Source organism: Peromyscus maniculatus, chromosome 4 (genome assembly GCF_049852395.1).
Source record: "Peromyscus maniculatus bairdii isolate BWxNUB_F1_BW_parent chromosome 4, HU_Pman_BW_mat_3.1, whole genome shotgun sequence".
Classification (NCBI taxonomy): domain Eukaryota; kingdom Metazoa; phylum Chordata; class Mammalia; order Rodentia; family Cricetidae; genus Peromyscus; species Peromyscus maniculatus.
Window position 1 is genome coordinate 124,766,849 of NC_134855.1, and position 14,267 is coordinate 124,781,115.

The 14,267-nt window shown below is 41.9% G+C and overlaps 1 long non-coding RNA gene and 1 pseudogene across 1 annotated transcript; one reads left to right on the plus strand and one right to left on the minus strand.

The window, feature by feature from the left end:
* The first annotated feature begins 5,686 nt into the window (after window positions 1-5,686).
* LOC143273014 (uncharacterized) lies at window positions 5,687-11,964 on the plus strand. Its single transcript, XR_013050816.1, has 3 exons — window positions 5,687-5,816; window positions 6,675-6,851; window positions 11,878-11,964. It is a non-coding gene; the product is annotated as an uncharacterized LOC143273014 (long non-coding RNA).
* LOC102922083 (mitochondrial import inner membrane translocase subunit Tim23 pseudogene) lies at window positions 6,741-7,897 on the minus strand (annotated as a pseudogene).
* Window positions 11,965-14,267: the final 2,303 nt, after the last annotated feature.

Here is a 14,267-nt window from a genome sequence, read left to right on the forward strand (position 1 = left end):
GAATCTTCTCCAGAGATGAGCCCCTGATAGAGGTCATGAATTTAGGGGACATGGAGGGTGTTGCAGAAAGAGAGGGAGGAGTACAATGTTCATGTATAAAATTCTCAAAATTTTTCATTTTAACTTTTTAAAAAAGAAACATTTAAAAATATTTGCATAATGAGACATAGCTAATTATCTATAATGCATTCTGAATGGAATCTAAAACAAAAACATTTAAGGTTAAACACTAAAGACATCCCAGTAAACAATGTACTTTGCTTAATTAGCATGTCAGCATTAGCTCAATTGTAGTAAGAACACTGTATTATAATTTAGTGATGGCAGAATTGGTGTGCTATGGAATAATCCTTTTGTATATTGTGAAAATTTGTCATTCAGATTGGTTTAATAAAAAGCTGACTGGCTGGTAGCTAGACAGGACGTATAGGTGGGGCAGCCAGACACAGAGAACTCTGGGAAGAAGGAGGGTGGAGTTAGAAGAGTTGCCAGCCAGATGGAAAGGAAGCAGGACATGTACAAAATGAGGTAAGAAGCCATGAGCCACGTGGCAACACATAGATTAATAGAAATGGGTAAATTGAAGTTGTAAGAGTTAGCTAGTGACAAGCCTGAGCTATTGGCCAAGCATTTGTAATTAATATTTAGTCTCTGTATTGGTTATTTGGAAACTGGCAGGTGGGAAAGAAAAGTCTGCCTACATCTGTGTGCAGTGGGTGTTGTAGAGCAATTTCCTCCAAGTGTATACATCTTGTTAAGACTCAGGATGGTCTAAAGGGAAGCTCATTATGATTTCAGAAGTGAACAACTCAGAAGTGTCAGAAGTCCTTGAGACTGTCCAGACACACTAGGCTCCTCCATCCCCACATTTATATAATCGACAAGAACACTGAGAGACACCCTCAGCCAAGACAAGTCCCCTGGGAGTCAGACTAACAAAGCTGTCTGGACGCCAGGGACCAGCTGAGCTGCCCGGAAGAGGGAGGGGGCAGCCCATTGCCTAGAAAAAGGTGCACTTGAACCTGTTAAGCTGCTGCAAGTACAGTGAACTCAGAGTTTTCAGACTTTGTGAGTTGTCACCTGTGTTTGGGTGTACCTTTGGTAATACAGCTGTCTTTGAGTCATTTCTGCTCCCTTAACTAACCCCTCACCCATATTCCTGGAAGAAACCCTAATAAAACTCACTGGTTCACCAAGATGGACTTTGGTGGTGTCCTTATCTTGGTCTGTCACTGGCTCCCATCTGAGGTGAGTGGGTGTTTGTTCATGTGTCCCTGGGAAGAGTGTTGCACAACAACAGGCTGTGGGGAAACTTTGTACTCTTTATTCAGTTTTTCTGGAAATACAAAACGATTCTAAAAACTAAAAAGCAAATGAGCAAATAAAATACAAGCAAAATAGGAAAGTTGACCTATACCACTTTCTGGGACTTCCGGGGCTCTATTCTGCAATGAACAAATGTCAGATTAAGTACAAAACTCCAAGTGAACTTCTGTGTATAGTGGAGAGATACCTTTAGCCCATCTACCATCCCTCCAAGAAGCCCAGACATAAGATCCCCGAGGTTTCTCTCCAGAGGGAGGGGAAATACTGAAAGAAAGGAAGAGAAATCAGTAAGCAAACCTGAGTCTGACTGGGTAGACCATTCTGAGAATAACTTCTGATTTACCTAAACTAATGCCTTCAAGAACAGGTAGAAGTTACCAGTGTACTTTATTCTTCATGATCGAAGCAACGGTGATGCAAAGTTGGTATTGTACCTATGGGAAATACAGAGAATTTGTGTGGGAGAGCAAATGGCTCTGTCACTCCTTGCACTGTTCATTCTACATGTGTCATGTGACATTTTTCTTGGGTAGATAGTAATCCAAACATCTATTCATCCCAGATAAGGGCCAATAACAGAACAAATTAACAATACTACTGAAGTCCAATTTGGTGAACCAGAGTTTATTGGGATTACTTAGAGGAGAGTAAGTGAGGGGCTACTTTCAGGGTCAGGTACAACTCAGAGGAAGCTGCGCCACTGAAAACCTGCCCCAGCATGGAAGGCACAGGAATGCTGGAACCCTGGATCTCCCTACAGCTCATTACTCAACCTGCAGGCAGTTCACCAGGTTGGAGAGTGTTTCTTTCAGGCAGATTGGTTGGGCTACATTTCTCCCAGCAGTCCTTATTGTTTATTTGTTCTGGGGAGTGGGGTGGGAGGGTGGGGCTAGTTCATTTGATTGGTTCTAGGGACTTCCTGAGGTTTCTGAGTTGTTTACTTCCTGAGTCTTAAGGAGTCTCTCCCAAGAAGTTCCCTAGTCTTTAAGACCTAATGAGTCTTAATGAATTTCCCCCCAGTACAGAATATTCTAATCTGGGGCAAATCATCACATAGCACATGGTATAGTGTATCTTTATTCTGAGGGATGGGCTCTAGCCCCCTCTCCCCACCACAATCTAATCTGGTGAACCAACAAGTTTATTGGGGTTACTTACAAGTCTTTTGTGTAAATGCTGTATTTTTACAGAACCTATATACATCTTCCTCACACATATACATTATGGATAATGCCTAAAACAATGTAAATGTTATATGAAAGTTATATTGTATTATTTAAGGGCAAGGAAAAATTCAGTAAGACACTCCTGTAGGTTGTTTTATGCTGTGGAATAATCCTTCTGTACACTGTGAATATATTTTATTCTCATTGGTTAATAAAGAACTGACTGGTTGGTAGCCAGGCCGGAAGTATAGGCAGGACAGCCAAACTGAGAATGCTGGGAGGAAGAAGGGTGGAGTCAGTGGTCTTGCCAGGAGACACAGAGGGAGCAAGATGTGCTGGAGGACAGGTAAAGCCATGAGCCATGTGGCAATACATAGATTAATAGAAATGAGTTAATTTAAGTTGTAAGAGCTAGTTAGTAATAAGCATGAGCTGTTGGCCTAGAATTTGTGATTAATATAAGCCTTAGTGTGTTTGTTTGGGAGCTACTTGAGGGACAAAAACTTCTATCTATAGTTTTTTGTTGTTGTTGTTTGAGAAGGGTCTTACTGTATTCCAAGCTGGGCTGGAAATCGGGCTCTATTGGCCCCAGCTTTCCAAGTGCTGGCGTTACAGGCAAGCTCTGCCACTCCTAGATTTCAGATGATTTTTAAAATTAACATTTTCAATACAACATTGACTGAATAGGAGTTGAGAGCACAGAACCCCTAGGTGTGCAAGGCCATCTCGATTGTCCGCTAAAGGGACTGCAACAGCTTATCAAGTCTTCCCGGGTCTTTCAAATGTCTGACAAGGAGCTCGGAGCATCATCAGCTCTGGAGAAAGATATCCTCACAACACCCTGATTCTTTTTTTTTTTTTAAATAAAAAAATATATGTCAGGGTTGACTCTTAAATGAATAGCCTTACAGACTTTCTTTTGCTATTGTTTAAGATTTTTTTCAAAAACATTTTTTAAAATAATGTGTCTCATTATGACATTTTCATACACACAAACTTTCAAAAACAATTGATTTTCCTTTTTGTATTTTTTTCCTGCATTGATGCTGTGTTGGGATCAACCTGTATCTGGAACCTCTAGAACCCCACTGTCTTAGCTACTGTTCTGTTGCTGTGAAGAGACACCATGACCAAGGCAACTCCTATAAAGGAAACATTTAATTGGAGGCTTGCTTGTGGGTTTAGAGACTTAATCTATTATCATGATGACAGGGAGCATGGTGGTACAAATCGTGCTGGAGCAGTAGCTGAGAGCTATATCCTGATGCTGAGAGAGAGAGGGAGAGATTGAGAGAGATACTGGGCCTGGCATAGACTTTTAGAACCTCAAATCCCACCCCCAGTGACAAACTTCCCCCAATAAAACCATACCTTGTAGTGGGTAGCCATCCCAGCTTGGTTCTGGAAGTTCCAACCCCCATTGAGACTCTGGCAACTGTCACGCCTACGAGGCGGGGCGAGGGGAGGCGCCTGGGGACCGGAGAGCTGGATGGGCCAGCGCTCGCTCTGGGCGCTCTCTCGGTGCCGGAACGCTGACCGGTGCAGATTGACTGTGCAGAGCTCCGGAGAACACCGCTAGACTGCATTACACCTTCCCCAGACCCTGCGACCTACCCAATACTTAATTTGTGAGTTACGCCATTTAATAAATATCCTTTTAACTACGTGGAGTGGCCAAAATAATTTCTCCAATAATACCTCCTAATCCTTCTAAAGAGTTCCACTTCCTACTGACTAGGCATTCAAATATATGAGCCTAAGAGGGCCATTCTTACTCAAATGACCTTATCTTCCAGCAAGTCCAGCCCTATTCTAACAAGGCCACACCTTCTAATCCTTCCCAAACAGTTCCACAAACTGGAGATTAAGCATTCAAATATATGAACACATGGAGGCATTTTCATTTAGACCACCACACCTACTCTCTTGCTTCAAGTTTACTTGCTATTCTCAAGCACCCCCTTGTTCATACAACCCTGTCTTTCACTTCTTGCAGCCAACACCTACATATTTTCTGGCTCCTAAAACCACCAGAACCCACTTTGCCTTCAGGTACAGGATTTTACTATAACAGCTTTGACATCACTGGGCAGATATGCAGGGACAGACTGACACTGGGCTGCCTCTGATCGGTCAGTTCCAAATGTGAGGATCATAGAGGCTCACCCAAAGCTACTGCCAGTGAGACTTTTCCTGGAATCTCTCCCAGCTTCATAGACACCCTCCTTTCTCTGGTCTAACCATCCCACTCCCAGGATTTTCTTAGGAATCCTTCTTTATAAGTCACTTTCACATAAATCCTTGCTTCAAGGTCTGCTTTCTGGGGTCACTACCAAAAACAGAAATCGGTTCCCTCATCAAGAAAGGAATTACTGCCAAAAGTATTGTTGGCTGAGGACATTCTATTTTGAGGGTGGCCCTTAGCCAAAGACTGAGCAAGACACAGAAGCAGGCTAGCCCCTTACTCCCTGTTCTGCATAGTTTTATGTCAACTTGACACAAGCTAAAGTCATCTGAGAGGAGAGAACCTCAGTTAAGAAAATGCCCCATAAGATTAGCTGCAGGAAAGCCTGTAAGGCATTTTCTTAATTAGCGATTGATGAGGGAGGGCCCAGTGCATTGTGGGTGGTGCTATCATTGAGCACTCTCAGGTTGTGTCTTTCCTCCTCAGTTAAAACGCCATGGAAATCCTCTCCTTCATCTCATAGGTACTTCTAAACATGATTTATTATTGTGTTGGCAATAAAGAGGAATCATCATAGATCTCTTTTTGCTCTATTTTTACTTCTCTTTCTTTAAAATCCTTTTGTTTTTAATTGCACATTTTACCTTCAAGTCAGTTTCTCTCCAAACTATTTCTGGAATGTCCTTGATTCCATTTTTCCACCATATTTTGCTGGGATGATTGTTATCCAAATCTCCCACTTTCTTAAGAAAGTGTGTAGTCAAGAGACTCACTGATGATTTTGGGGGTGCGTCAGGGCAGTGAGAGTAGTGACTTGTTGTATGTTGAGAATCACTTTTCTTTTGATTCTAGATTCAGATATGTGGAGTCAGGATGATTTAAACTTCCAAATACCCCCCTTTTTTTTTCAATGGAGATTAGTATGGTGCCAGATAAATATGAAAGTTGACGACAAATTATAAACTTTACTCAAGTACCACATGCTTATCCCATTTTATTCTAGAGAACAGGGGTTCCCAACCCAGCACCATTTAGGAGAAGATAATTGTGTTGTGAGCTGTCCTGGACTGTTGGACACTTAGTAGCACCCCTGGCCTCTGAGAAGCTCTCTCCTGGATGTTTCTACTCATTACCACAAGGTGTTACTCAGTTTTCCATTGCTGTAGGGCATTCCCAAGACAATCAGTTGACTTATAAAGAGAAATGATTTCTTTTGGCTCATGGTGTTGGAGGTCTGGTGACATTGCTGTGGTGAGGCAGCATATCATGGCGGGAGTGTCTGGTGGAAGACCATTCAACTCATGGTTGTGAAAAAGAGAAAGTAGGGTCTGAGATCCCACAACCCCCAACGTCATAAGACATTGCTGGTTCCCACTTTGCTTATATGTATGTGTATAAACATTTGTATGCAGTTGGAGGCCAGAGAACTACTTTAGGTGCCATTTCTCAGGTACAATCTATTATGTTTATTTATTTATTTTTTGACAATGACTTTCACTGGCCTGGAGCTTGCCTAGTAGGCTACATACCATGGCCAAAAAACCCCAGGATTCTCTTGTCTCCATCTCCTTAACACCAGGATTCTGTTCCTGTGCCTCCATGGCTGGTAGCTTACTGACTTAGTCATCCCCCTAGCCCTGGGTCCTGTTTTTTTAAAGGTTTTACCTGCCAATAGTACTACAAAGTGTTTGACACATGGGTAAAGTACAGCATCAAATGCCCCTTGGTTTGGCCATAACAAGTCATTCTAATAAATCCCCTTTATATACAATTAATACATATATTGTTCCTCTAGTCATGACTAATACACCATCCATGGGTTGAGTACCATTGACAGAGCTAAGGCATGAATCAAAGGTATACCCAAATAATAGCAAATTCTTCCCTGTCCTTCACCCATCTGTCTCTTCCTGATCATTAAAAGCAAGAAAACCAACAAACAACAAAACAACCTCTTATTATTGATGACTAGAGAATCACTGTTTATTTTTGCTAAGGGAACAAAGGTCTCCATTTACTTCTGAGAGGCCCTCACCTTATGGGCTCAACTCAACATGTTCTGGCACTCTTGGATCATCATGCGGTTCCTAGGAGTGCCTGCAGGGAAAGCCAAACCTATCCTATAGGAAGATGACCTCATTCTCCCCACAACAGATAATGTGGAGATGCTCTGAGTAAGTGACAGTCTATGAGAAGAAACTACAGATCCAGTGCCACTGTACTGTGCTGCCCAAGTCACACTCTTTTTTTTTTTTTTTTTGGCTGGGATTATGACTTTGGTTCTATTTTCACCCTTTATTTGGAATACAGGGCAACAGTAGTTTTAGATTTTTAAATGATAAACATGGTGATGAAAGTGTTGAAAATAAGTCTGGTCTGAATTTGGAGAGTAAGTGGTTTTCCAGTTTGGGGTAGGAGAGAAAACAGGTGCAAGATCATCTCCAAAGGAGAAGAGAACACATACTCAGTGAGCCACCAAGGGGTTGGCTTCCACTCACTAAGGGCAAGCAGTTCAGTCCAGGCTAACCACCCATGATCTTTGTCCCAGCAAATCAGAGTCTCCAATTGTTCAAAGTAATTGTCGGTACACGTGAGAAAGCAACTCCAGACTGACTTAGTAATCAATCTGGATGACTATGAAATGTCCCCCAGTCCAGAGGTGGCAACATCTTCAGAGTGACTGTTGGGGCAGGGAAGCTTTCATGTGCTCCCAGTTGTTATACCGTGCACAGGGACTGGTGAGGGTCAGTCCTGCCAGGCCACCACGTACTATTCCTCGAAGACCACCTGTACATTTATACAACATTCCCGTCATGGTTCCGGCTGCTACTGTGTTGAGGTCATCTTCCGCACCTGGTGTTTTCTCAATGATAACACCAAATGCACTATAGAGCAGAGCCAGGGAGCCTAGAGTATTAGCCCAAAGTGCCCCTTGCCTCGTCACCATATTCAAAATCTGTACGTTTCTTGGTTTGGACCAGGCCATGCTCTGGGTTTCCTTCAGTCCTAACAGCAGACCGTTCATTGCCCCAAATGTGGCCCCTGTCACGCAATATCCTCCAATGGTAGAGAAGGCTAGCTCAAATCTGCCTCGGGTTTTGTTAGTTCCAGTTGGCAAAATGAACTCATCGGTATCCTGAACAAGATAGCATGGATCCACATTTAAATACGGAGACAGGGGGTTCATCCCAGTAACTTCCAGACACCGGCTCCCGTTCCCAAGTCACACTCTTACACCCTGATGACATCTTCATGATCCAGTGTGGGATACAGGACAGCAAGGGGTCTGGGGACCAGACTTGAGTTCTCGTACTTCCATTCACTATCTTTGTGACTTTGAGCAAGTGACTATACTTCTTTAAGCTTCAATTTCTGCATCCATAAAATGGCAATACTGTTGTGAGAATTAAATGGAATATTCACATTAATGGTGTTTGGCACTTAGTGTCTGGGATCAGTACTCCGTAAACAGTTGGTATATGCTGTGGGTGGTATTGGCTTAGAGATTTTTGAACTCAGGGACAAGAGCATACTAGGCAACTGAGATACATTTCACAGCCTTGTTTTGTTGTTGTTGTTTGTTTGTTTTGTGATTTGTTTTCAAGATATGGTCTCTCTGTGTAGCTCTGACTGACCTCAAACTTGTGATTTTCCCACCACGCCTCCCAGGAGCTGGGATTTCAAGTGTGTGCCACTGTGCTTCCTTCTAATTTTGGCTTACACCAGGTACACTTCGGCTATGAAAGTTCTACCAGTGCAACAAAGAAACTAATCATGTAAACCGTTAAATGCAGCACCAATTTTTATCCCTAAGAGCTGGTGGATGACTTGCTTCCTGCACACTGTGCTTGAACACTTTGCAAAATACATGGGCATGCCGTGGTTGCAGTGTGAGTTGGCAAGAGGGTAGGAGTGAAAGACAGAGTGGGAAGGAAGGCCATGTGGATGGTGAAATGTTCTAAAGTACTGAGGCCCTCTACTTGACTAGTTCCAAAGAAATCTTAATTTCTCTTGTACATTTTCTTTAAGTAGATCAAGTTTTCCTCCCAGAAACAGTGGGATTCTTAGGGGCTAGTAAGATGGCTGACTTGGTAAAGCACTCTTTGAGTAAGCATGAAGACCTGAGATTGGATACCTGACTCCACGGTAAAACACTGTGTGTGCACCTGTACCCGAGGCCAATCATTAACCAGGACCATCCTGCACACCGGCTAGAATCACACTTCCTTATGAGAAGTACAGGACAGAATGAGTGGCTGTTATCCAAGCTTCTCTGAACTTCCTGGCAGTTCGTGGCATGTTTATGACAGACATAAATGGATACCTGGAGCTTGCTGGCAAGCTAGGCTAGTCTCATCAGTGAACTTCAGGTTCAGTGAGAGACACTGTCTCAAAAAATAAGATTGAGAGTACTTGAGGAAGACATCAGACGTCAAACACGTACACATACAAGCATGTTCGTTCACACACACACACACACACACACAGAGAGAGAGAGAGAGAGAGAGAGAGAGAGAGAGAGAGAGAGAGAGAGAGAGAGAGAGAGAGAGAGAGAGAACAGGATTCTCAAATCTATCACAACTAAGTGATAGATTTTTTCTTCTCTTTTGAGACCATCTTGTCATATTGCTCAGTCTGGCTCAAAGTCATAATTTTTCTGCCTCAAATTCCATATTCAAGTCAACAAACACATCTAGGAATTAGAGATTAAGGTATTTTAGTCATCAAACATTAGAAACAGCCACTTTTTGAGACAGGGTCTCATAATCTAGTCCTAGCTGGCATTGATCTCACAGTTTATCTCACCAAGTGCTGTGATTAAAGACATGTGCCACCATGTCCAGCTTCCTTTTCTTTAGCTTTTTTTTTTTTGGTAGGAGAGATTGCCAGATGTATGATGTTATTGCTTGGACCAGAAATGTCCCCAAAGGCCCATATGCTCAGTCCCCAGCTTGGCACTATTGGAAAGAAGTACAGCCTTTATGAGATGGAGCCTACAGGGACTGTGCCCTTGGAGGGGATAACAGGACCCGGGCTGCCTGTCTTCGTTTCTTCCTGCCCACTACACTGTGAGCAGTTTTCTCTACCATGACCTAGTACCATGTCAGCTGCCCCTGGGCTCTCATAAAGCAGCCCACTTTCTCATGCAGACATTCCCGTTTCCCAGAACAAACACCGTGTCTTTTTCTTCCCTCCCCATAATCTACCAGGCTCCAGGGACAAAGTGGCATTTGTGAAAGAGCATGCTGTACCAAGAAGGGAAGACCTTGTCCACATGCCCACAGCTCCTGGGGTTCAGATGTGGTGCAATAAACTATCTGGCTCTGGAAATTCTGTCCCTGAGCACACTTGCAAATATTTACTCATCAGAATTGAATTGTGTTAAGAGAGTTTTGCAGACACTGTACCTGGGTGCAAATCCTGCCTTTACCCCTTACCTCTGGGCCTCAGTTTCCATATCTGTTAAAATATCATTAATAACTCCTGAGACTGGTGTGAAGCATAAATGACCTGCTAGAAAATCCAAAGAAACATGTACAGAAATGCACTCAATAAACGTGACGTAGGTGGTTAGTAAATCCTGTGTCTTCCCAAACAAAAGAGAAGCGTGGTTGTGTTAGGGCAGGACAGACTGAGGGGTGTCCTTGTGGAATGAGCGTTATGATGGCTGTGGGATGTGGTTAGGGCAGTCTTTTCAACCTCTTCACTTTCCACAGTTGGGGTCGGCTCTTGGCTGATGGCTGTTCTGTGCACTGAAGATCCCTTGTCAACTTCCTTGGTCTTTATGTACAGGTGTCAGCCCCGCCTCCTTACCTCCAGACGTGAAACGCCCAATGTCTCCAAACATTGTTCAGTGTCTCTAGGGGGGTAAGGAAAGAAAGTCTCCCCGTGTTGAGAAAGACTGGCCTAGAGGGAGCCGATGAAGTCATTGCCATGGGTCAAATGAAAACACCCAAAGTGCTGCCCTGAGCTAGTGACATGCTCGCTCCTGGAGAGTAACGTAAGCAAGGTGGGCGAAACACCATAGGAACGGCATGTTTGCTTGCCCTTTTTCCAGTAGTGCAAGGCAAATATATTTGTTCGGGTAGATGTCTGTGTTATGCAAAAGCAAATCTAAAAAGAGAAGGAACAAAAATACTTCTAAGAAAAGAAAAACATCTCAAATAGCAATGTGAATTCATAGCATGGGATTGGGCTTCTAAAGATTGATGAAGCTGTCACCTCTAGGCTCTCTGAGCTTTTGACCCCGGGTAGCATTTTGTGAGGTCCTGGGGGCTGACATCACCTGTGGTTCTTCCGATGCCCCCTGACTTTGTGCTAAGAACACACTAAACACAAGCTTTGTGTCTCCCCAGACTGTGTCCCTTACTTGCTTTCTAGTTCTCACTGGGGTCTCTAAGGAACCAGCCTTTTGGGTTTTGTTTGTTTGTTTTTGTTTTGGTTTGGTTTTTGGAGACAGGATCTCTCTGTGTAGCCCTGGCTGTCCTGGAACTCTGTGTAGATTAGGCTGTGGCCTGGAACTCACAGAGAACTGACTGCCTCTGTCTCCTGAGTGCTGGGATTAAAGGCGTGTGCCACCACCATTTTTTGTTTTGTTTCTGCTTTTTCATGTGTAAGTATGAGTGTTCTGTCTGCATGCATGTATGTGCACTATGTGCATGCCTGGTACCTGCAGAGCTCAGAAGAGCACATCTGATTCTCTGGGCCTAGAGTTACAGATAGTTGTGAGCCACTATGTGGGTGTTGGAAACCGAATCCCAGTCCTCTACAAGAGCAGTAAGTGCTCTTAACCACTGAGCCATCTCTCCAGCCCATGTCCAGAGAATTTTAAAGTATTGGAAACTGCAGAAATAGCCTGAGAATTGACACTCTTTCCCCATTTTCAAAACCTCTATAACAGCCCATTGACTTTGTCTTTTTGAAACATTTAACAGCGTGTTACGTTGGAGAAGAAGTTTTGCTTTTGTTTCCTCAGGAGAAGAAAAGCTATGGATACCATCAAAATTGATAAAGGTTCAATTTGAACAAAAGAGACCTCTTAATTAGAAGAGGTGATAGTCCATCCATCAACCAGCATGACCATTCAATCTAAACTAACTTACATGACTAACAAATGCTTTCATTTGATTAGATATAACCTGCCAAAAAGGAAACTCCCCAAAGTTAGGGTTGGGGCAGAATTTTGTTTTTGTCTTTCAGGAGAATGAAGGCATCCAGCTAAAGAATCTGAAGAACACTGGACAAATGAGACATGTGAAGAAAAAGGACAAAACACGCCCCCCCAAATGTCTGAAGAAAGAGTAAATTGGCCTATTGAATATCACATCTCCAACAGGATAAAATTTCATAAATTTCTCTAAATGTTTGTTTCTGCTGTTCTCTCCAGACACATAAGGCAAATGGTCTTTTTGCAGTCCCAATGCAATTGAAAATCAAAGCTGGCTTTGGAGTTGGAATGTGGCTCTCTCCTTCTCTAAACCCAAGCATGCTTTTTAAAGTAAATTCCAAAAATCTCTGTCTCATGTCAGAAGAGCCACCTGATACGGGATAGAAGAAAAACAAATGATACAGCTACCTCTCCCAGGACTTGACAATTAACCCCATTTCTTCTCAGGATCCCCTAAAGATGCCATCACCCCCACACTGAAGGAAGTAATTTTAAGAACATGATGCCTACATTCCCAAGAGGTGGGGTGGGTGATTTTTGGTCATTTAACGAGTTATGGATATTTGTCATTGTTTAGGGTGGTTGGTTATAAGTTTTTATTGGTAATGGTTAAAAAAAACTGAACAAAGGAGATTAGATTCAGGGTTTTTGTTTTGAGTAAAAAAAAGGAGATATAGAAATTATAGGCTAAAGGATAAATTATTTAATCTACTTTGAAATGAAAAAAGGGAGGTATAGATATGATAGGATAAAAGGGTAGATTATTGAATCTATTTTTAAAAAGCAACTACTTGTTTTAAATATTTTACATTACTATACATCTTTGTATATTGATACAAAGTTGATGTATTTTTGCTAGAATATACTGTACATACATTAATAATCTTCTTCAAGGTATTGTACCTATACATCTCATTTAACAATGTAATGCACATTGCCAGTCCTTGAAAGTTATTATTACAAACTATTTAGGATAATAAAGAAATGCAGGTTAGTAGTTAGTCACCTATTACAATTAAACTTGTAGTCATGTTAGATATGTTTCCAAGGTCAAACAGATATATTTTAGGTAGACAGGCAGTCTTCAACATGTCAGAGATCTGCAGAATATGGCATTTAAGATGTTTTAATAACATAGGTTCTTTTTTTTATGACAGTGAGACATGTCTGATACTGGCAGCACCAATCTTCTTCAGAGAAGATGATGGGCTTAGAAGAAACTCTATACTGAGTTTACTTTTTGTGGCAAAAGTTAGCCACTGGGCAAGAAAATGCCCTTACCTCAACTGCTGACAATATGTTGTCTAAATGGACAAGCAGGACACAAAAGAAAGGACTGCCTAACTTTGCCAAGATAAGGTAGGACAACCCTTCAGTAAATCCTGCTTCACAGATAAGTCTGTCAGATATTCTAGGCTTATAGGCCAAAGATAGATGCCCCAAAGTTGCAAAGGAACCTTGGGTGACTGTTCAGGCATCCAGCTGTTTCTGTCATTTTTCACATTTTTTGGAAGTCGCTTACTTGCACTTCCTGCTTACTCAGGTATATTATTTCCTTCTCAGGTCTCTGATGGAGTTAAAGACTTTATAGTTATAGTTTTCCTTGTTACTAAATTCAGAAAAGAAATTCACTAAAGAGGTGCAAAGTGTATAAGGTTGAGAGACATTAGAAGATAATTTTGGTAATGCAAGTTAGAATAGAAAGTGAATTAAGTATAATCTTTTGTACTAACCAAGATAGGATAGATATGGAGTATTTTCCTCAAATTTGTCAATTTTTAATGAACTAGACATTGTTGATGTATTTATTGCCTATATATACTGTATATAGCTATTGTACTTATTGTATATATATATATATATTTTTTTTTTTTTGGTTTTTTGAGACAGGGTTTCTCTGTGTAGCTTTGCGCCTTTCCTGGAGCTTACTTGGTATATAATTTTTCTTATATTAGTTATAACCTTTTTATTTTAGACAAAAAATGGAAATGTGGTGATATTTTGTTTGTGCTTTAACAAATAAAGCTTGCCTGGAGGTCAGAATGTGGAGCTAGCCACTAGTTAACCATAGATGACATGCAGTGGTGGTAGACACCTTTAATTCCAGCACTTAGGGTCTCATGCCTTTGATCTCAGTACTTGGGAGGTACACGCCTTTAATCCCAGCACTGTTGTGATATATTGTGTGCCCTAATAAATTTATCTGGGGATCATAGGACAGAGCCAGCCACTAGATTATACATAGAAGCCAGACAGTGGTGACACACACCCTTAATCCTATCACAGATCTGGATCTCTAAGAGTTCAAGGCTACACTGGGAACAGAGCCAGGTGTGGTGGCACACACCTTTAATCCCAACACTTGAGATTTCATGCCTTTGCTTGGAAAGCACACATGACTTTAATTCTAGGAGGTGATGTC